The sequence below is a fragment of the Lissotriton vulgaris genome, chromosome 8 (assembly GCF_964263255.1).
Source record: "Lissotriton vulgaris chromosome 8, aLisVul1.2, whole genome shotgun sequence".
In the NCBI taxonomy this organism is placed as follows: Eukaryota; Metazoa; Chordata; class Amphibia; order Caudata; family Salamandridae; genus Lissotriton; species Lissotriton vulgaris.
Genome location: NC_141696.1, coordinates 363,122,930 through 363,147,988, shown reverse-complemented (window position 1 = coordinate 363,147,988; position 25,059 = coordinate 363,122,930).

The window sequence follows — 25,059 nt, the reverse complement described above, 5'->3', positions numbered from 1 at the left end:
CCGGGATGAATAGGACATTACATGGCTCGGGAGGGGAGGGGGGCTCACACCCCCTTCTCCCCTTTAAAATAAATCTATAAATAAATATATTTTACAAATCTATTGCGCCGTCCCACTGAGGGGGGTTTTTAATCAAAAAAGCTATGCTCTTTTTTTGTGCATTCCAGCAGGACTAACGCAACACCACAAACCAATTTCCCCCCAAAATATTTTTGGCCCCTCTAGTACATCACACTTGGGCTAGAGGGTGAGTGTATCCCAACCCTGCCCTCTTATGTCTTTTAAAAAAAATTCGGGGCAGAGGACCAAGTCGCCAAGTTCTGTTATGGTCAGCCAATCAGAGTGATCACTCTGAAAAAGCACCCTCAGCCAATCAGAAGGCTTAAATTATTGAATTTCAGCCAAATGGTACACATATTTATACATTTTGAACTTTAATATCTCAGAAACTACTGAATGGATTTACAACAAATCACACAAACCCACATTTTTATTGTGACTATCTAGCATGCTGCCAAATTTGATGTAATTCCATTCAGCTGTTTTTGGCTATAGCGCTGTTAAAAAATCTCATTGGATATTGCATGGGGAAATTGTGTTTTTGGGAACCCCCTCTTTCTCAGGCCCAACCTAACGGACCCATCCAAAACTTTCCAGAAAAGAAAGGATGTATATGAATGTTTTTTGGGGGGGACCACCACCTCCCCGTGGCTTTGCCAATGGTGGGAGGGGGGCTGTGCGGCCCCCGGCCTGGAGCCTGTGATAGCCCTCGGGACCACCCTCACCCAGGGCCGGCTCCTGCAGTGTCCCGCGCCATGACAAACTGTGGTTTGGGTTTTGGAAGAGAGGCTCTCACTTTCAAAAATCAAACCACATTACTTTTCCACATGGGGAGCTGCATGTCCCCATGTGGAAAAGCAATGCTGGCTCTCGCAGGACGCAGTGAGCCGGAAGGGACCGTGGGGGAAATGTTATGTTATGTTATGTTATTTATTATTTGTTAAGCGCGCATACGCCCTGGGGCTTCTTGGCGCTGGTGAGAGAATCAAACATAACAGTGCATAAAAGAAATACAATTATTTTTTACAGTAGGCCTGGGAAAAAAGAAGAGTTTTAAATGCCTTCCTAAAAGCAAGGAGATCCTTGCTATGTCGCAGGGTCAAGGGGAGGGAATTCCACAATGAGGAGGCTAAAAATTGAAAACTGCTGCCTCCTTGACGTTTCTTTTTGAAACGAGGGACCTCGAGTAGATCTTTGTGGATTGATCTCAGACTGCGCGAAGGTGTATATTTGCGCAGTAGTGATCTAAGGAACATAGGGCCCTTGCCCTCCAGAGCCTTGAACACAATGCAACCCACCTTGAAAGTGGCTCTCTGTTCCACAGGCAGCCAGTGCAAGGTCTCTAGTCCATGTCTGATTGATTCCCACTTAGGTACTTTGCAGATAAGTCTCGCAGCTTGATTTTGCAAGTACTGCAATCTTTTAAGTTGGCCAATAGGCGCCCCCAAGTAGAGGCCATTGGAGAAATCAATATGGGACAGGACTAGAGCACTGACTGTCTGAATTAAAGCCAAGCCACGGTCCCAAACGAGAGGCCAAGCCCCGGGGGATGGATGGGGTCCCAGGGGCCGGAAGTGGACCCCCATAATAAAATATATATAGGTTTTTTTAAAAACACGCAAAGGCCAGCCCCGGGATGGGGTCCCCGGGGCCATAAATGTCCTGAAGAGTGGGGCTACGAACCCCCTCTCCAAAAATGTATTTTTTTTTAAAACACTGGCCATGCCCCCGGAAATGGAGTCGCCAGGGCCATATTTTGCCCCATGGACCCCATCCCCCGGGGCATGGCCATTGTTTTTGGAGGGGGGCTAAGTGGCCCCCTTCCATTTTTTTAAAAAAATAAAAAAAATAGGGATCAGGCCCTGGGGTATGAGGACCCCAGGGCCCATAAAATAGGAAAGGAAGGTGGGCAACACAGCCCCCCTTCTTAAAAAAGAAGAAAAAAAGACGCAATCGTGCTGGAGGCCCCGCCCCTCCCAGCAACCCTCTACGTTGCAGATAGGTGGTCCAGGCCACGCCCCTTTTTTACACCCCTTTGCAACGCAGCTCTGTGGCGCTTACTGGAGGTACCTAGTGGGCTAGTTGGACCCCAGGGACCCTCAGTATTCAAGGGGACTTAATCTCTCAACTTATAATGCGTCATAGGGCACGTTTGCACAGTGGTGAAGGGAGGGGGTGGGGCCTGAGCTGACATGTGTGCAAACACGCCCTGTGGCGTGTTTAAAGTTGGGGAATTGATTTCCTTTCAATCCTGAGAGCACCTGGAGGCCAACTAGCCCACCAGGTGCTTCCAGTAAGCGCCATTGCTTTGCGTTGCAGAGGGGTGGTCCAGGCCATGCCCCTTTTTACATCTTTCGGCAACGCAGCTCTGTGGCGCTTACTGAAGGTACCTGGTGGACTAGGTGGACCCCAGGGAGCCTCAGGATTCAAGGGGACTTAATCCCTCAACTTAAAACGCGCTATGGGGCGCGTTTGCACAGTGGTGAAGGAAGGAGGCGGGGCCTTAGGTGACATGTGTGCAAACACGCCCTGTGGCTCGTTTGAAGCTGGATAAATAATTCCTCTTCAATCCTGAGGGTCCCTGGGGGCCAAAAACTCCACCAGGTACCTCCAGTAAGCACCACTGCACTGCATTGCAGAGAGGTGGGCCAGGCCCTGCCCCTTTTACACCTCTCTGCAACGCAGCTCTGTGGTGCTTACTGGAGGTACCTGGTGGGCTAGTTGGACTCCAGGGGCCCTCAGGATTCAAGGGGACTTAATCCACCAAGTTACAACGCACCAGGGGGTGCGTTTGCAGAGTGGTGGAGAAAGAGGGCATGGCCTTTGTCTACCTCTCACAAATCCCACTACATGGAGCTTACTGGAGGTAAAAGGTAGGCTAGTTGGTCCCTAAAGGACCCCCAGCAGTGAAGGGGACTTCAATCCCCATCCAAGAGCATGCCAGGGAGTGCGTTTGTAGAGTGGTGGGCAAAGTGGGCGTGGCCTGGTACGAGTACTTACCAGTGCTGCTGTGTGGGACTGACTGGAGGTAATAGTTTGGGAAGTTGGCCGACAAGGATGTCCTTGGGGGCCAACTACCCCGCTTGTTACCTCCAGTAAGTTCCACATAGTGGGATTGCTAAGACGTCTTCGGAGGCAATGGCCCCCTTTCTCTACCAGTCTGCAAATGTGCCTCGTGGCAGACTACGGGTTGGGGGATGAAGTCCAATTTAGCCCTGAGGGAGTTTGGGGGCCAAGAATCCCTCCTGGTACTTCCTGTAAATTCTACGCAGCGGAATTCCTGAGCATTGGTTGGACGCCCAGCACCCTTTCTCCACCACTCTACAAACGCGACTACTAGTTAAAGTAGCATATTTCTGCACCTCTGACTTAGAGGTTGTATTAATCCCCCTGCCCTATTATGTACTAGGGCCTTACAGAGGAGGTCATGCTAATCACAGGGGTACCCCAATGCATAGTGTTCCCTAGTGTATGTAGGTGTTTTCACTGAATTCTAAGTGTCTTTTAGCATTGCACTGGCTCCAGGCCTGACTAGTCAGAGTCAGTTACCACCAGTACCCGTCTAAAAAAGTGGTGGGCCCAGGATGATTTTGCAACAAGGCCTCTTATTGCTCCTCTGTTGGTTCTTTCTGCATATGTTTTGCTTCTTCCTGCACTTTTCTTCGTCTTTGTGGACTTCTGTTGGTTCTTTGTGCATTTCTTTTGCTTCTTTCTGTGCGTTTTTTCTTCTTTCTTCACATGTCCTACCTCTGTAGGCACAGTTAGAAACTAGCATTTAAAAAACATTTGAAATTCACTGAAAAAACAATAGGTTTCAGGCACTTCATATTTAGAAATTAGCATTTTAAAAACCTTAGAAATTCACTGAAAAAAACATAGGTTTCAGGGACGTTATAGTTAGCTGGACATTTCACCCGTACAAAACCATAGAAATTCCCCTGTTATAGTTAGTTCGTCTAACTATATCTGGCGCCCCCGCAATGCACTGCTGATGACGTCACATATTAAATCACTCATGACATGGTCAGTGACATCACTGATGACATCACTCGTGACATCTCAAATGACATCACTGTTGACATCACTGATTACATCATCCGTGTGATAATTTGATGCATCTTCTCACACCCTAATATACTCTTTGATACACCCACTCTAACTTAAAGACTTCCATTCTCAAAACCATAGATACTTCAACCCCAATAACTACATACCCACTCTCTGATTCTTAGGTTTACACACACATCCAGTCACACACCTGTACAGTCACTCATACTTATGGTCACTCTGTACAGGACTATCATATGCACTCATACACCTATATAGACACTCACACACCGCCACTCATCCATAGAGGAACTCACACACCTAGTCAGTCATGCAAATAATTAATCACACTGCCATTTACTCACCTATACAGTTATACACACACCACCTCAATTACTCCTACAAATACTAGCACATTCTTACGCTCTTATACAATCACTGATACAAGCACACAGGCATCCATACAGCAACTCTCACAATCAGACACTCTCACTTATAGCCATTTATGTACTCCAACACACATATATACTGCTTTTCACATATTTAGTTACTCACACATGTACCACTGAGATATACATTCACTCACAAACACACCCATACACACACTCACCCACCCATACAGTCTATCACAGATGCACTCTTGAAACCATGACCCAGTGTATCACCCACTCACACATTTATGCACAGAGTCATACACACCCCACCAACACAAACACTCAGGCACCCATACAGATACTCAGACAACCAATCAATAACCCATATAGACACTCATGCAGCCGCTTACACACCAACAGACGGATACAGACATTCACACAGTTTAGTCACTAACCCATGCATTCATTAAGAAACGTTTAATCACTCACTTATAGAGTCAGTCACGCACCTAATAAATTATCCATTCAGACACTGATACATCCACTCATTCTTCAATACACCTTTCCCTATACATATTAAACATAGTTACACTTTATTGAAACACACATTCACTGGATGATGTCATCAGTGATGTAATCAGTGATGGCATTTGAGATGTCATGAGTGATGTCACTGACCATGTCATGAGTGATGTAATATGTGACGTCATCAGCAGTGCATTGCGGGGAGCGAGTTATAGTTAGCTGAACTAACTATAACAGGGAAATTTCTATGGTTTTGTACGAGGGAAATGTCCAGCTAACTATAACGTCCCTGAAACCTATGGTTTTTTTCAGTGAATTTCTAAAGTTTTTCAAATGCTAATTTCTAACTATAACATGCCTGACACCTAAGGTTTTTATATATATATATATATATATATATATATATATATATATATATATATATATATATATATATATATATATATATATACATATATACATATATATGTGTAGATATATATAGAGAGATAAAAAAGTAATTATTGTTTTTTGCATTTAAAAAGAAATCAATTAAAACATGAATTCAAATTGTAAACAGTCTGTGAAGTCATTTAAATTAATTAAACACAGAACATTTGATAAAAATATTAGTGAGGGTGGGTATTTTTTTTCTGAAATTAAATATTTATACATTACATCAATATATTTTAAATATTTTATTATTTAATATACATTTAATTTGATGAGATAATGTTCTGTATTTTATTTTATTAGGCCAGGTTATTAATAAATATTTAACAATATGTTATGTTTATATTATACTTTGCTATATACATTAAAATAAATGTTTGTTAAATTATTTAAGATAATAAGCTTTATTACATTTCATTATACATTCCCATAGAGAGACCTCCAACTAAGGGCCCAATTCCGTTGCGGTTTGGAAATCTTCCAGACAAAAAAGGTTTGGGAATGGTTTTCAACCGACTTGGTTCGGTAGAGTCCAACTGACCGAGTACGATGCATCCAGATGCATCCAGATATGATTCGGTCATACTCCCATTGACTTCAATGGGAGCCTATGTTCCGACCAAATGCATAGGCTCCCATTGAAGAAAGGGGCTCCTGGGGAAAATCGGGCACTCTGTGGTGAGACCCGCTGGTGCCTTCCACACTGTGCAGGGCTGGTAAGGGGGACCCATGGGTACCCCTATGGGCCCGATTGGGAAGGCTCTGGGTGTAGGAAGGCCCGCTATGGGCCCCCAAAGTCAGATTCTGACTGCAAATTTGAGTCGGACGGCACGATTTGGAGAGGCTGTCCGAAACCAGCATCGTTCTTGGTTGTTCGTAAACGTGGCCTGTAGAGACATACGATTCTGATGCGTACGGCTCCTTGGTCATTACAAATGCCGTTGAGTTTGGATTTTATTTATTAATTTATTGAGTTTTATATAGCGCTGGCTAGACCCGTAGGTATCAGTGCGTTTTACATAAGGTTCAACAATGGTACAACATTGATAATAATTACACGTTACATACACATTAAAGAGCGAGAAGGGGAGACAGGGCAGATAGGGGGCGAGGGGGAGTGAGAAGGGAGATGAAGAGGGGCTAGGCGTTATGAGAGACGGAGGGAAAGTCTGCCCAATGATCGACTGGGTAGGTAACGGCCAAGGGTAGGTGACGGCCGAGGAGGGAATCCACAGCCAGTCTCCCCTTTCGCTCTCAAGGTAGCTCCATCGGGCATCGGTCCGATAGCTAGGTTTCAACAGACAAGGGAGAAATCACAGTAGAATGTCCAGATGAGAAACAGGATGGGAACTCAAAACCAAGTGGGTGAGGGCAAAGGTCAGCAACTGGAAAGGAGATAAGTAGAAAGGATAGGGTTAGGGGGTAGTATGAGGGGGAGGAGGGAGATTAGGTCAGGAGAGACGAAGGAGAGTCTGCTCAAAGACCGGCTGGGTAGGAGACTACCATGGAGGGAATCCACAGCCCATCTTCCCAATAGCTATCAGGGAAACTCCCCTGGGCATCATTCAGAATAGCTAGGTCTCAACAGTCGAGGGAGGGTACCCAGAGTAAATGTCCTGGTGGAAGTGCAAGAACAGGCTTGGGTGATGGATGAGATAGAACACAGAAGAGGGTCCCACTGAGGTGGCCATCATGAGGTCAGGCAAAAAGGCAATAAGTTCTTGAAGTTCGAATTCCAACGGTCCCCAAAAATCTCTATAACCCAGAGGGCAGGGGTTGTAAGCTAAGCAGGGGCTCAGCATGAGGATTGAGCCAAGGACCGCCAGTCTTCAATGGGGGCGTGTGATGTGAAGAACTAACCGCCAGCGGGAGAGACAGCTGCCACTGGTAGGTCGGGGGTGCCTCTGGTATCAATCAGGTTGTCCCTCAAGGTCAGAACAGTAGTTGCGGATCCAGCTTGATTTTGTGGCCTTTACGTTGTAGCTGGAAACGGGAGGACACCCTAGGGAGTTGTTTTGGCCCCTCCTGACTATCGAGTGCGGGCGCCATTTTGGAGCCAGGCATGATACACAAGAGGCGTCTCACTCGAGTAAATACTTTTTGTCCAAAAGGTCTTAAAGAGGACATGGACAGGGTCCCCAGCCTCCTGGGCTCACCATCTGGACTATACTCCCGTTGATGTTATTGATGCCCCAGCAGACTGTCTTCCCTCTCGCCATGGGTGAAACAAAATGGTGGCCGGGATCATCAGGGGATTGGTGTGGACTCCACTCCACGATGTGAGCGTCCCCCAACATACCGGAAGGATTCCCATAGGCTATGCTGCGGATGTATCAGGGCAGCGTAGGCTCTCCACACGATGCCATAACCACAGTGATTGGGACATTCCTAACGCTGAACTCGCATCGTACTCGGTCGGTAACCTTTCCGAGTCGGTTGCAAAGACACTTTCCCGATCCGATTTGGACGGAGCAAATGCCGTTAGCAGGCTTTCCTAACCACATTGGAATCGGGCTCTAAGTGGCGGAGATCTCCACCCACTGGTGAAAAGTCCTAGTAGTAACTTTACACTTGTAAATTTGGATGCAGGTGGCTCCATCCCCTCAGTTAAGGGGGCGGAGACATGTAAGCCTACATACACTTTGATGTACATCTTCACTCTGAAATGGTGAGTAGCAAAAAACTGGATAGTTACAATATAAGTAAATTTACATGTGAGTTAATTTATAATAGTATATCTATTTTTCTGAATTGGCTCCCATGTGTTTAAAAGTTGAACATGGTTTTCAGCTAGTTTTAAGGTATACAGACCTTGTAAAGTGTGATTTACAGCCTACAGGGCCTTGTTGGCCCAATACAGTGCACATTTGTGTATTTATTTACAGATTTCATACCTTTTAGTTTACATATGTTGAGAGTTTTTCTAGTGACTTGTAGATGTATTTGTCCCAGGCGTTTATGGCGTTCAGTGGACTGTGGGAAAATTATGCAGTTTTTATTATTTAAAGAAAGACTTCAGAAGGCGGTGTGTTCTTTGAGTTTAGGATGAAATGCTCTTCTTTCTTTAAAGTAGGATTGTGTATAACAAGGTTGTGGTGGGGGGGCAAAGGGAAATTATGTTCTTTCCCTAAGTCTAGCAAGGAGTGATCATCTCCCTTTAACTTTTCCTGTTTCCTAGTTAATAGTGAAACAGTACGATTCATAAAGCTTTTAGCCCATGTAAATTTAGCTGATAAGCAGAAATGGCATTTCTTATGACTGTAAAACTAATGGTGTAATTCATAACATGTAGTTTTACACCAATTTAAAGATGTACTGACAAGATTTATCATGCCAGGTCAATAACTTGCAGATGCAGATTTCCAATTTATTTTAAAGTACCGGGCCTACTGTATCTGAGATTCGGAAAGCTCTATACTGAGTACAATCTGCAGTACCATTCACCTGAGCTGCCTAAACAGGGATTGACTAAGCAGCAACACCTCTGTCATGTTGGTCTGGGATTTGTATTTGTGAGCGGGCTAACATGTTCTACACCCAGGGCCACTGGAATTATGCGATTTTGCAGCTGCTGCGATTTTCGCTTAATTATAGATCTGCCGAATTTGCCACATAATCCATCAGCTGCAGCATAATCTGCAGACTTTAACAAAAAAAATTGTTTTAAGGTCAAGCGGTTCAAAAGTTACTAAAAATGCGAGGACACGTTTTGCCGCGCAGTGGAAGGCCCTTTGTAAAGCTAGACTGGTCACCTTTCTGTTTCTTATTGCTATAACTGAATGTTAAACTGGTACTAATGAGGTGCAACCGAGTCCACAGAGTGTTACAAAGTTTAGAAATGGAGAAATAAGGAAGTAAGAGAATCTCCAAGGGGTGAATTTAAGGTGAGTGAATGATTGAACGCTCACTATATGTCGTGTCTGTGTATATCTTCACAATGTAATCTTGAGGTGCTCAAAGGGAGGAGGTAATCACCCATAAATCTCCCAAACAGGACCTAGTCAAAGAATCCTAATAATATTTAACCATATCCCTGAGCACACACTTTATGTGAAAAAACACAATTGATTAGAATTTTTCAATACAAATCAATATTCGTTGTTGTCTTTATTTACAATCTTCATTAAACCTTTAGCCAACGTGTGTTTCGTCGTGTCAGGATTAACCCACAGCTTCTTCAGGGCTAAAAGAAACAATAAACAACACCATCCTGATTGCAGTGTGCCTACATAATCCAGCCCATTGTACCTGTGACATAGTGCTATTATTTATTAACATTATTAGACGTGAACATGTGTAAACCCATGCTCAAAATCTCTATACAATTCAATCATCTTTGATTTGTCATGCTTATATCCTTATGTACCTCGTACATATAACAACATATCACCTTTACCTTATCAGTGGGATAGGACGTGCCAATATTTCATACTCCTAATATGGAAGTTGAAAATGTGAGTAAACTCTATTCCACAGTGTATACCATTATTTAGTCCACCTAACTTTCTCACTTCTTATAAACTAGTTCAAATCAACCTCCAATGTATATAATGCTAAGTTGTCACCATCTCTAATAAGGAATCAGTACCAGATGTCAATTATATTCGTCAATATATCCGTAAAAGCCTACCTTACTGCCGGTTCTACTTCCGTCCCAGTATTGTCTACGTTCAATTTTCTATTTCTTGTATATTATATGGGTATCTGTAAATAATTAAATCTAATTATATTTCCCAGTAGCGCATATATCAGTATCTACAGGAAGTAATAAGGAGTCATGTCTCACGTTCTGTGTCAGTGTTATGATTTGTGCCCTTTCTGTCCCTCAGTATGCTCGGAAACTTTGTAATGTAATATCTGAAGTTAAAAAATATCACCATTAGTTTCAAGTCTGTAATCTATTTTGTAAAGCTTCCATGTCCACGTTCATTAGTGTTCTGTATGAGTATTTACCTACAGGCGAGTACGGTTGCACGGCCAGAATTTCCTCCCCTTCCGACCGCCGTCCTAGAGTAATGGAGTGGAAGCAAACCTTTGACCTTCCTACCTATTTATCGACTCGTGCGCTAGAAACTAGTGCACAAACCAATCGTGTCACCATTTTAATTTTTTTTCTGGGAGTCAACATCAATGATGCTTTATCTACACAAATATGCACGCCGCTCCCATAGATAAAAGATTAGGCTATGTATTTTTATCAAAAAATCTTCATATTCCCTGTCCGCCACACGAAAATTATATTATACTATCATGTAAAGAGTATATCATTATTGTCACGTCCCATTCTCCAACACATAGTTGTTCAATTCAATCGTTCTTCACTTCCCATATATTATTCACATTTGTTGATCTTTTTCAATCGTAATTTATATCGTATGCCTTTTGCCCACAACCTGTACAACTAACCATTGTTTAGGTTTTTTCCTTTCTCACTGTAACTCTGCATTTAATGGATTCAAATATGATGTGTCATTGTCAATATATTGGTGGGGTTCTCTGTTGTATGTACCTTGAATACGTCATGTCCTTTAATAACAATTGCAATACAACATGAATCCTGTTCCATACATTGTACGCGGCTTAGGGACTATATTGGTTTCACTTAAAACATTCAATCTAAGTTTAATGTAAATCCTTTTGATACTGTAAGCGTATCTGTACTGTCCTTGCTTGTTCAATCAAAATTCTACCATTTGCTTCATTGGTCTCCTAGAAAATATTGTAATTCCTGGTCTGAGTTTAAGCCCAGCTCTACAGCTTTTAGGCGCAGTATCCACATAGCCTCCCTACGTCTCAGTGTTAGTTCCCAGTTACCTCCTCAAGGGTCCAGGTTTACACGGTCAAGACCAAAGAAACTGAATTTTTTCTGTGGACCTTGTGCCTCACATTTTAATGCATGAATTGCCATTGGATATCTGCGGTCAACCTGTTTAAGTGCTACCAAATGTTCACTGATTCTTTCTTTCAAAGTTCGTATTGTACTTCCTACATATATCCTTTCACATTTGCATTCAATGATGTAAACTACATTTTTTTTTCATCCAACCAGTAGTTCATATCACACAGGACATGTCAGATTACATTGTTCAGTATTACATTACATTTGGAGTCACAATCTACACCATACACTTATCGGTTATCACATTTGTAATTTGTGAAACAGCTGTTGTTATCTCTCCTCACATGTGATTCTACATTCCTCAGCAAGCCAACTTTCTCCTTGTCACTTAGTGCCTAATCCCGTGTGGTGTCTCAGGCATGGTATCGTAATAACCATTCACAGCTTGAGTCGGGTCATGTTCAGTCTCTAGTGTTGTATGCAAGTATTGGAAAAGCGGTTCCCAGAAGTCTCTGAGCCTTGACGCTTGTGGGATATCCTCTGCATAGGTCTCCAGCATCGTCTTACAATAGGTCATGTCGGTGATCAAGTCCTTAAGTCTGGAGGGTCTTTTGATGCCCCACTTCATAGCAATACGCCTTTTCGCAAGCAGCAAGGCCTCATCCAAGAATTTCCTACGTCTAGCATGTTTACGTTTCCTAACACCTAGAATGCATACCAAGGGAGTGTTTGGGATCTGCTCTGAGAGCATTTCGGATAGTGTGGCGGTGACCTTGTCCCAATATGTCTGCAGTTGTGGGCATGACCAAGAGGCGTGTAAAAAATCAGTGCCCAGTGCGTTGCACCGCTGGCAGGTGTCAGTCTCTCTCAGGCCTAGCCTCTGTAGCTTTGCCGGCGTCTAGTATAGTTGATGGAGGAATTTGAAACGAATGATACGTAAATTGTAATTTGACGTGAGAAGTGTGAGTTGTGTGCAGCTGTATTGCCAGTCTTGTTTTGTGATTGTCTCTCCTAGCATCGCTTCCCATCTACCCAATGCTGCTGTAGGTCTCTCAGCCTGTTCTTCTTGGGCTGCGTTATATTAGCGTGTCACTAGACCTTTCCTATTAGGAACCGTTAATAGTATTTGTAATGTATTCAGTTGTAAGGGTTCATCCAGAAATGTGGGGTATAGAGCTCGGACAGCCGTACGAAGTCGTAGGTAAGCACATTTCTTGAGGGGAAGTTGATGAGCACAAAATGAGGGGTCTGTCCATTTAATAAATGTATCGTGGGGACATAGTTGTCCCATAGTGGTTAGCCCAATTTCCGTCAACAATGTATGCATTTTCTTTTCTTGTGTCACAGTAAGTCTAGGGTGCCTTGCTGTGGGCAGTGCTCTTGCGTACACCAGTTGCTTACATGCCCTGTGTGCCAGTGCATGCCATGCCCCTGAGGGGCATTGAGCTGTGTGCATCTTGTCCCTTGGTGTATACCGTATCGGGTCTGCTATGAGTGCAGTTAGTGGGAGGGGATCAACGCTGTCCTCTTCCACTGCAACGTACAGTATATATGAATGGGGTTTCGGCCAATAGTGTGTGTGCTGTGCTTGTGCGCAAAGGTAGTATAAGTGAAAATCCGGCGCCCCAAAACCTCCTAAATGATACGGTTGGGTTAAAACCCTCCAGCTAGCTCTGGCCTGCTTTCCTGCCCATGTGAGCCTTTGCACTACAGAACGCAATCTCACAAAGAAGGCTGTAGACAACCATATTGGTATATTCCAGAACAGATATAGAAACCTGGGCAATATAATAATTTTCTGTAAGGCTATCCTGTCTGCCAGTGAGAGAGGCATTTTTACCATTTATCCACCTGGTCCTCTAATCTCACCAGCACCTTTCCATAGTTTTCTCTAATGACCAATTCTGGGTCATGATGAATTCAGACTCCTAAATATTTGACTGGATCTGTCCGCCATTTCAGAGGGTATTCCAGTTGAGGTTCCACTGTTTCTGCAGTTAAGGGTATCACAACTGATTTGTCCCAGTTTATTCGGAGGCCGGGGTATCGCTCATATCTAACGTATTCTCTAATTAGCGGGTTCAGATTCCTATCTGGGTACGCAGCGTAGAGGACCATGTCATCAGCATACAACGCTATTCCAAAAGGGCAGATGCCAAATTGCAGGGCTGACTCTGAGTGTTTTTGTCTGATCTTACAGGCTAGTGGCTCTAGGATTAATGCAAAAAGCATCGGTGTGAGCGGGCAGCCTTGTCTGGTCCCGCGCTTTATCTCTATAGGTACGGATGTGTAGCCATTTACCCTGATCCTTGCCCTAGGCACCGCATATAATAGCGATATCCATTTCAGGAAAGGCTCTGGGAACCCCATCTTTCGAAAAGTGACAAACATAAAATCCCATTCCACCGAGTCAAATGCCTTTGCGGCATCTAAAAGAGCCGCAGCAGCTGGTATGTCCGGGTATACCGCGAAAATGGTGTGAATGTTGTGGGTGGTGGACTGTGTCGGCATAAAGCCTGCCTGGTATGGCAATAGCAGGTTACAGAGAAGTGGTTGTTTTCTATTCGCTATTATTTTTGCTATAATCTTAGCGTCTATGTTTATCAGGGATAGAGGTCTGTACGATTCGCACTCAGAGGGATCCTTACCCGGTTTCAGGAGAGCTATCAAGAGTGCCTCATTTAACGTGGTCAGGAGTGTGCCTTCTTCATAGGACTCTTCAATCATTTCTGCAAAATGTGGGATTAGTAGGTCGCGGTACTCTTTGGAAAATTCGCCCGGAAGGCCATCTAGACCCGGTGCTTTATTGTTAGGCAGGGAGTTAATGGCTTCTATTATTTCATCCCGGGTGATATGGTGACAAAAGTATTCTCGGTGGGTGTCTGACAGCCATGCTAGCGGCACGTCATCTAGATAATCTCTAATTTCTGGCACGGAAGACTGTCCCTGGGCAGTGTACAAATTAGTGTAACATTTAGTGAAATATCCCAATATGGCTGGGGTGTCGTATACCTTTTGACCCTGTTCGTCCCTAATCTGTGTAATATACGCTGAGGTGTGGGCTGCCCTAATTTTGTATGACAGCGCACTGCCAGGTCTCCCTTCCTCCCCGTAATTTCTGGCAGTGCACTTGCAAGAGACGTATTTTATCTCGTCCTCTGCAAAATCATTGTATTTATCGATCTGTGTTCTAATGTTGGCTAGTAGTGTTTTATCATTAGTGTTTTCAAATTCTCGTTCCAGTCTGTGAATTTCAGCTTCTGTTCTGTCCAATTGTCTCTGTATATCTTTTAGTATACCTGCGTGTTTACTAATACAATGTCCCCTTATGGCAACTTTAAAAGCCTCCCAGAGTGTTCTGGTGCTCTGTACGGATCCTGAGTTATGTTCGAAAAAGTCTATTATGTCTTGCCGCAGCTCTTCCCTAAATACCTGGTCCTGCAGTGCTGTGTGTCTCAACCTTCATGTGGTATTGGGTTCTCCAGGCCTACATACTCCGTAGAATACCCTCTACACTGTAACAGATGTTGGCACGGAAACTAGAAAATGCAAAAGACAAGTTTATTAAGACCCCATGGGGTGGTGGTACATTCCTACAGCACCCTTCGGCAATGCAAGAAGTATCACACCGAACATCGGTGCAAGTCCTTCTTTTATACAGTTTTACAGTAATAAAATGTAGGCTGAACACAGTTACAGGGGTTTAGGTACATATATGGTCATTTTTGGAACACAGCCAACTCATGGGAGGAGTTATAACACCACTGGTCAGTTTGGGGGACATTCCTGAGTGATGACTGTTCAGACTAAACTGCGCATGTGTGAGCTTGACCAATACTAAAAATAGCCTGTTGCTGGGCAAACTCGAGTGGTCAGTGGTACAGAGGAAGGACAAAAGGGCATGCTGACCACGAGGCAACGCATTCATCTAAAATGGCCGCCGATACATTCAAAATGGCTTCCGACAACCATAGTCAAGATAAGGGAAATACGTGTAGCAAAGCTTAACGCTAACCCGATCACCGTCAAATTACGACAGACGACCCTTTTAGCGTTTAGCTGAAGCTACCTCATAGTGGACATAATCAGGGTACTCATCTTCAATATCAATAGACATAATTTGTACTACTTCTCTATGAATCATTTGTTCATTTTTAGCAATAGCTTGTTTAGATGGAATACAAGCAGAAAGGCACATAGAACATAGCACTGGGCCACACTGGATACAGAGGCAAAAAAAGAATAATATCCCAATTATTACACATAGAATCGTCAACAACTTCCAACCCCATGTACTAAGTAATGACCAAAACCACCCGAGAATGTCCATGTACCATTATCAGGATGTATCTCAGCAGCAATTTTATGTAATTTTGATATTGCATCATACACAGAAGGTTAATTATCTGGCACGTATACGCAACAACTACTTCCGATAATACGGCATGCTCCTCCACGATCAGCTAATACTACATCTAACACCATGCGGTTTTGGAGCGTTACAATTCTGGTAATCTGAAGTTGCTCTGTTAAGTTTCCTAGAGCAAAAGCTGTCTCATTAGCAACAGCTTCTACAACACGTGTCAACCATCTTATTTTTCAACTGTTCAAAGCAGCTCCAACAAATGAAAAGAGGCCTAAATTAAAATCAACATATTTCTGTAATGCAGTGTCGGTCTGGTCAATATCTTCAAGAACTAGTGCTCTCTTCACTCTATTCAATATAAAATCATGATACAGAACGTAATTATTATGATACATAGGTGGGGCAATAAACACAGGAGGTAATACAAAAGATATATAACATGTTCCTAACCATCCTATAGGGAGACGGTGATAACCTTTATTTCCACATATGAAGTACGTATTTCGGGAGGCCACAAATGTAATGCCATTTGGTGTGTCGAAGGTAAGAGTGGTGTTGCATTCACTTCTTCCTACTGGGATTGTACCTTTATTACGAACACAGAGATCAGCCTTTGTATCAATAACAATAATCACATGCAAACTGGACATATTTACATTCCTCTGATTACTATAAATTCGTGGTGCTGACACATTATCGGGGCGATACTCCTCCCATTCAAACTTAGTTCCTTCAGCTTGTGGATAACCATCTCGATCGTTGAAGCAGATTTTATTGAGTCGAAAAAGCAGCCCACCTTTCGTTGGCCATCGCAAAGTAAGTAAAAGTGTGTACCAAGCATTACAAGAACCATTATGGGAAAACGGGAGTGGGATAAGTGGTGTGCCCCCTTTCTTTTAATGTCCAGGCAACATCCCACATACCCAGCAGTTCGAAGTATTAGTCATATTGTGGGTGTGATGCAGAATCTGAATAAAGCTGTTATTCAAATAAGTTTATCTATGTCGTTCTTCATGATAAGGCAGAGTAAAATGAAAATGTTCAGATGGAATCGGGGTAGTTGGTAATAAATGTTCTCTTACTGGCACCAAGAGTTCTACTACCCAAGGTATCACAGCTATCACAACAATTGTCAAAACAAATAGTACTGCACCAAGAATTCTCTTGTTTCGCATTGCAGAAGATGCCATAGTTCAAAGTTCAAAATGTCTAAAAAAAAAAGCTAAAAAATAAAAATATGAGTGCTGAGCTCCGAGGTAGCCGTTGGTTTCTTCTCCGAGATTCAAGACGGGTATCGCTACACTTGGCAGAACAGATCCCCCCCCCCTTGATATTCCCGGCTTCCGTTTCACAAACCCCAGAGCGGTATATCAACCAGTCTCGCACAAAACAACTGCTTATCGTGGTCGTAGGTTGTATCTCTCTTTTCCAGAAACAGTGTGGTCCGGGAAGGCTCCCTCAGATTCGGTAGACGTTACAGCTGGGCTCTTCTCCTCGTCCAAGATGTCTAGATAATCAGACAGCACAGTTGGGTTCACTAGATCCGGAGAGACGCGGCAGCAGTGAGTGGAGTGCACCCACCGCTTCCTGTTGGTGACTCGCACAGCCGTTCGAGTTGCGAGCAACACCTGCTCGGGGCCACGCCACCTCGGCTCCAAGCTGCTTGTTCTCTCGAAGGACCTGACCATCACATGGTCGCCAGGACGAAGATTGTGAGCCTCTCCAATGGAATTGTCGGGGAGCGCTTCTCGAACCTGTTGGTGAATGGAAAGTAAATCATTTGTTAATCGTGCCAAATAATCGTTCATCATTATACAAGGCACATCATGTAACAATCGAGGCTTAGGAACTCCCCATATATTCATAGGCCTTCCAAACAACACTTCATAAGGTGTGAGGCCAGTTCGGGAATGGGGCACTGATCTTATAGATAGCAATGCCAGAGGCAAAGCATCCGGCCATTTCAAAGACGTGGATGCCACGATCTTTGCTAGCTTTAATTTCAGAGTAGCATTATATTGTTCAACAAGACCTGCTGACTGTGGATGGAATACAGCATGAAATTTCTGCTGAATTCCCAATCCCTTCATCACATATTCCACGATTTTCCCAACAAAATGAGGACCATTATCGCTCCACAAAAATTTACAAACACCGTAGCGAGGGAAGTACTCTTTGAGCAAAACCTTAGCTGTTGTCAGCGCTGTATTATCCTTCGTGGGGAAGGCCTCAATCCATTTACTGAAAGCACACACCACCACTAAGACATACTTAAGGTTATTGCAACGCTCAAGCTGAATGTAATCCATTTGCAGTACTTCAAACGGTGCAGTAGGTGGAACAAACCCTCCTTTCGGAGTATGCGTCCCTTTCGCAGGATTGTGCTGCAAACATATCAGACAGGTCTGCACTAGTCTTTTGGCCGTATTGGCAATCTTAGGATGCTCCCAAACTCGCGTTAGCAATCGAGTAATTGCGAGAGCTCCAACATGCGCCAATCCATGTGTCATGTGGACCATCGCTTGCAAGTAAGCTGCAGGCAATTTCCATCTTTCCATATCTTTGCTTCGCCAACAACCCTCATCATCCAGCACTCCCTCTGCTGCCCAGGTTGCAAGTTCTGCTTCAGACGCTGATTTCTGAATGTCTAGTATCTCCTCTCTAGCATCATGCCATCGCTCAGCCTGTGATTTCACTACATACATTGGCGAGGTATTTCGTAACATAGCAGTTTTCTCTCGCTATGCTATCTGCAAAAGCGTTTCCTTGTCCCACTGCATTTGATTATCGCCACTTTCTTTGGACAAAGTAACGCATTAAAAAGATCACGCACTAGTTCTCCGTGCATGATATGTACTCCATGCGAAGTCAAAAACCCACGCTCTCTCCAGAGTAGGCCAAAATCATGCGCTACTCCGAAGGCGTACCGGCTGTCTTTGTAGATGTTCACACATAAGCCAGCACTCAATTCGCAAGCTCTTGTCAAGGCTATTAGTTCCGCTGCTTGGGCCGATTTCTGTGGTATTCGTGCTGCTTCTACCACTGTCTTAAGTGTCGTGATCGCATATGCTGCAGAAGTTGTGCCATCTGGCAGCCTTAAACACGATCCATCAACCCACAGTTCCCCATCCACATCTGGAAGTGGCGTATCCTGTAAGTCGACACGACCCTTTGTTTGTTCTTCAGTCAGGAAAACACAATCATGGTGTTCTTCCTCTTGGCCCTCAGCAACCGGATACGGCAATAAAGTAGCAGGGTTCAGGGTAGCACATCTCTTTAGTGTGATGTGGGGTGCCAACAGTGTGAGCTCATATCCTGTTAGTCGTGCACTCGTAAGATACTGGGTCTTTGTTTGATTTAACAGTGCATCTACCGCATGGGGAACTAACACTAGCAACTTGTGTGACAAAACTATTCCCTCACTCTGCCGTATAGCCACTGCTGTTGCTGCAACTGCTCGAAAGCACCCAGGTAATCCTCGTGCCACAGGATCAAGTATTGCCGAAAAGTATGCGCAGGGCCTCTGCTTATCCCCGCGTGTCTGCACTAACACTGACAATGCACACCCATCTTTCTCATGTACGTACAATGTGAAAATCTTCATGTAATCTGGTGTACCTAACACTGGTGCAGAACAAAGGGCTTGTCTCAATTGTTCAAAAGTGGTCAGACATTCATCTGTCCATTCAAGAGGCATTGGTGTAGTTTTGGACAATAATGCTAACAAAGGTTTTATAATGTGCGAAAACCCCATTATCCACTGTCTACAAAAGGACGTTAAACCTATGAAGGCACGCACATCTCTCTGAGTACGGGGGACTGGTGTATCTAAAATTGCTTGAATTCGATCAGATGTTAATGCACGTCCCTCCTTAGACAAAAGATGACCGAGGTAGGTCACCTTTGGTCTACAGTATTGCAGTTTTTTCCTAGACACTTATTCTGAGCAAGGAAAGAGAGCAAAGCAAGAGTACTCTCCTCACACTGTGCATACGTATCTGCAGCAAGTAAAATATCATCGACATACTGGATGAGAGCTACTCCAGACTGCAAATCAAAAGAATCGAGCTGTCTTTTTAAAGCCTGGCTATAGATGCTAGGACTTTCTGTATATCCTTGAGGAACTCGACAAAATCTATACGATTTATTATTTAATGTGAAACCAAATAGATATCTGCTATCGGAATGTATGGGGATGGAAAAGAAGGCGTTTTCGAGATCTATTACAGAAAACGTGGTGGCAGTGGGTGGAACCAAAGTAAGTAAGGTGGTGATATCAGACACCACCGGGTACTGGGGCACTACAATTTTGTTGATTTCCTTCAAATCAATAATAAATCGATAGACTTTGTCATCAGTATCTTTCTTTAAGATCGGAAGAATCGGGCTGTTACAAACATTGTAGGGAACTTCCTCCACTACTCCTGCAATAATCAAATCCTGAACAATGTGAGTCAAGGCAATTTCCCCTTTCCTAGAGATTTTGTATTGTGGTACACGTGGCAAAGACACACCCTCCTTAACAGTTATTCGAATAGGTGGAATGAGCATCTGTCCCACATCCGTGTCCGATGTAGCCCATAACGTGTGTGGGAGAGAGGCTAACGCTTCAATTTCTTGCATAGTGCATTGTCTTCCGACATCCGGATAATTGTCATTCAAAATAACCCGCACTCCTTCAGGAGCGCAGCGTATTGTTGCTCGAAAATATTTAAGAAAATCTATGCCCATAATATTATCTGGAGTATTCGGCGACAGTAAAAATGGGCACGGGCCAAAGAATCTGTCAATGTAAAACGTAAGAGGTTGTGACAATGGGCTAAGAGAGGGTGTTCCATCGAACCCTATAGATGTAATCGTTTTGCCAGACAGGGGAGCCCTTGGAACCAAGTTTTTAGACAGAGCACTACGAGTAGCTCCTGTATCAACCAAAAACTGATCAGTAGAACCCAAAACGCCCGCTGATACATATGGACCTCTTTGATCTACTGGCACTTCAACCGATTCCACACCCCATCCTACTCAATCCTATGCATGCACATAGGCCTGAGACTCCACATTCTCACCCTCCGATATCTGGTACTGATTCCGTCGATCAAAAGTATTATGATCATCCTGGCCACGACCCCTCGCCTCAAACCTACCACGATCACTTGCTCCACCTCTCGCTCCCGAATAACTATTCCGTGTCCTTCCACTTCCTCGACCACGCTGATTACGTTGTTCACGAAGCACCGGACAGTCTGAAGCCCAATGTCCAAACTCTTTACAGTATGCACATTGATCCTCAGCAATGTCGGTACGACCAGAAGACGTACCATACCCTCCTCGCCTGCCTCTATCATTCCCTCTTGGCTGCGTAGCACGAACCTGAGCCAACATCACCTTCGTCTTTAGCTCCTTTGCTTTCTTATCAGTACTTTCTTTGGCCTCTAATTCCTGTCGTTCATAATACTGAGCCATAGTCAACAAGGATGCAGGGCTCGCCGTGGTCCAGGAACTTTCACTAGTTTTCAAACGTTTTGCAATCTCCGGCAGGAGATTAGCCACATACTTGTCGACAAACAAATGCCTGCCCGTGTCCTCTGTTAATAATTGCCCACTGTAATCATGAAACGCTTCTTCAAAACGTGAGAAGAAGTCGGACACCGACTCATCCTGTTTCTGTTTGCAAGAGGCTAAAATAGTCCAATCAATCTTTTTAGGGGGAACAAGCGTTTTTAATTTATTCAAAATTGCTGTTGGGAGATCTAGAATTAATTGACAAGGCTTACATGCAGGCTCCCTATCTAAATCAGCTTGGGCTAAAACTTTCCAATCCGCTCCCAAAATCGCTTGATCATCAAACTTACGAATCGCTCTCCACATATCAGGGGGCAATATTAACCCAAAGAAAAGATCGATATCAACTAGTGTCATAACACATGAAGAAATAGCTCCTTCCACTCCTTCATAGAAAGCTGCCGGATTTTTACGAGGATCAGGTAAAGCGTTTTTCAATGCCATAATATCTGCTCTATTCCAAGGTGTATAAACCCAATTATATACAAAATAACCCTTCGCATCCCCAGACAATTTATCGTCACTTGTACCTTGCCCTTTAGGAGGGACATACAAAGGTGCCGCTTCACGCATAGGCATAACATGAACTGCAATACGCTTATCTGATCCAAAGATAGAACACTCTTTGGATTGCTCCGTCGACCCCGGCGCAGGCACGTCTGATGCTTTTCGTGCTTCCCGCAATCTGGACGCCTCATCCCGTAGCTGGACCAACCGTTGGAAAAATTCATCCGCATCTGCAATACCAAATAAACCTTTACTCATATTCTCACGATGAACTGATATATCCTTAGGCTCTAAATCGGGCGAATGTTTCCTAAATCGTTCTACAACTTCATCTCCAAAAGCGTTTAAAAAATACAACTGTTTTCGCTCCGACCACTTACTCATCTCATCTTTAATCTCTGATATAGTTATTCTGTTCAAATTAAGCTTGCGAGCAAAACTGTGCAACCCCGCAGTTACACTAGCACTTAACCTCATACTCTTACTCCCATGATCATCTCCGTCCGATTCCTCGTCCGGGGCCGTAGGCAAAACGTACGGAGGCGGGCACCGATCTAATAATGAAAAATCATCAACTTCATTAGTAAGGACAGGGTAAAGCGGACGCCGAATAGGAAATTGACCACTCGTTTGCAAATTACGTTCCCGTGCCTCCCTCTCTTTCTTCTCCTGCAACTCCTTCTCCTCCAGCTGTAAAACTTTATCTCGAGCAGCCTTACGCTGCTCTTTTTCCGCCAAGGCTATTTCGCGCTTCATTCGTTCACGCACTGCTTTCTCCCACATTCGTACGCAATCAAACATATCCTGTCTTGACCTGCGCTGAAACAAACATTGCTCCACATACTGAACCTTTCGTAAATCAAACGACCCATGTAGTGGCCATTGCAACTCGGAATCAGATCTGGTGTACTTATTCCATAATTTACTGTATAATGTAGGGGGAAGACCGAATTTAACATACATCTCCCGATTGGGAGTCCCCTCTGGGGGAGCCGGCTGAGATTCATTTAATCGATAAGTGGTACCATTTCCAAGACAGCACATTCCTCGAAGTGTGCTTAAAACAGGCATGTTCAAAAAGTATCACGAAAACGTGAAACCACAAAAATGGCACTTAATATACTCCACACAAATGTGCCGTTCAAACACAAACAAATTTAGAGAAATATCTCTACATGCCCGCCTATGTGAAGTGCACTGCACATATAGTTCAAATCATAGAATCAAATGTTAGCTAATTCAAAACATATTCAAAGAGCCACAGTAAGCGTCCGTAGACTATCTTACCAATCACAAGCTTACCAAATTCTCAGATATCCAGGTTCCAACTGCCAAGGTCTTTGATCAAATCAGCCAAACCGGCATTGTACGACAACTCGAACTAACAGGATCTCAGTCGAGGACCGGCGCCACCTGGAAGGTCAGATCAGAAGGAAAGGAAGAAAACACAGTGGGTGCCAAGACTCGGGTCACTCAGTGGCAGCGTACGCGTCCATGGCGAGTTTCCAATCCTTCGTCACGACCTCTCCTTCGGGCATCCGAGTCGCCGATGAGTCCCTTCGTGGTCGCCAATTTGTGGTATTGGGTTCTCCAGGCCTACATACTCCGTAGAATACCCTCTACACCACCATAACAGATGTTGGCACGGAAACTAGAAAATGCAAAAGACAAGTTTATTAAGACCCCATGGGGTGGTGGTACATTCCTACAGCACCCTTCGGAAATGCAAGAAGTATCACACCGAACATCGGTGCAAGTCCTTCTTTTATACAGTTTTACAGTAATAAAATGTAGGCGGAACACAGTTACAGAGGTTTAGGTACATATATGGTCATTTTTGGAACACAGCCAACTCATGGGAGGAGTTATAACACCACTGGTCAGTTTGGGGGACATTCCTGAGTGATGACTGTTCAGACTAAACTGCGCATGTGTGAGCTTGACCAATACTAAAAATAGCCTGTTGCTGGGCAAACTCGAGTGGTCAGTGGTACAGAGGAAGGACAAAAGGGTATGCTGACCACGAGGCAACGCATTCATCTAAAATGGCCGCCGATACAATCAAAATGGCTTCCGACAACCATAGTCAAGATAAGGGAAATACGTGTAGCAAAGCTTAACGCTAACCCGATCACCGTCAAATTACGACATTCATGTGAATTGTCTAGGTGTGTGTGTCAGGATTTGTAGTGTGATACGAACCGGGGCATGGTCTGAGAGGGTCCTAGGTAAGTGTTCAACGGCTGTTGTCCATGTGCATGCATCTTGAGATATCAACAAATAGTCAAGTCTAGACCACATGAGATGTGTTGAGGAGAAGCATGTGCCCTCTCTACGGTTTGGGTTTCTATGGAGCCATATGTCCACCATGTTGCAATCCCCAAGCCCGTCCCTTAAGACTTTGGCGGAGTGTTTACCATATCTGTCTATCCCAGTCGATCGATCTAGCGTGGGGTCCAGACAGGTATTAAAGTCTCCCCCTCAGAGGATAGTGCCTGGTTGGAATTCACGTAGTTGCGTCCAAATTTGAGCATAAAAGGAGGAGTCATTAGTATTCGGACCATATACATTTACAATTGTTAACACCGTGCCCCCAAAACTGCCCTGCATTATAACATATCGCCATTGGTCATCTTTTATAGATTTAATGAGCGTAAAAGGCGTGTTATGTTTTACCCATAGAAGTACCCCCCTCGCGTATGAGGAATAGGACGATGCCATCCTGTACGTAGCCCATCTGGTCCCTATCTGGTTCTCTCTTAAGTCCGTCAGATGTGTCTCTTGTAAGCAGGCTACATCTATTTTATGTCTGTCCAGGTATGCTATTACCTTGCAAATTTTCCGTGGGTTGTGTAGGCCTCTAACATTCCATGTTAGGAGTGTCAGTGTTCTACGCTGACATAGAGTATCAGCCACTCGCCGGTGTTCTGCCATCAAACTGGTGTAAGTGTCCATTATATACAAAAGCGACTCCCATGTGCCTGTCTGCTACATTTCCACTGATCGAAGTTTTCTGTGTATCCGCATTCCCCACCCCCACCCACACCACCTCCCCTGTACTAGTGGAGCCATACCCAACCTTAACAATTAACATTTTCCCCAAAAGAACTGACAAAAAGAAAAAACAATCTAACAGTTTGTGTGGTGCACACATAGGGGTCAGAGTTGCCCACCCGTTTTTTGTGGTTAACCCACATGAGTTCACGCCCCAAGCATGCCTAGTACAAGTTCTAACACTGTGCAACATTCCTAAGCAAGGCCGCAAGGAAGACCCCTCTAAAAGAGGTCAATGTATTCCTACTGTATCAAAACAATGAAAGGCATGACAATAGAGAAGGACAATAGCT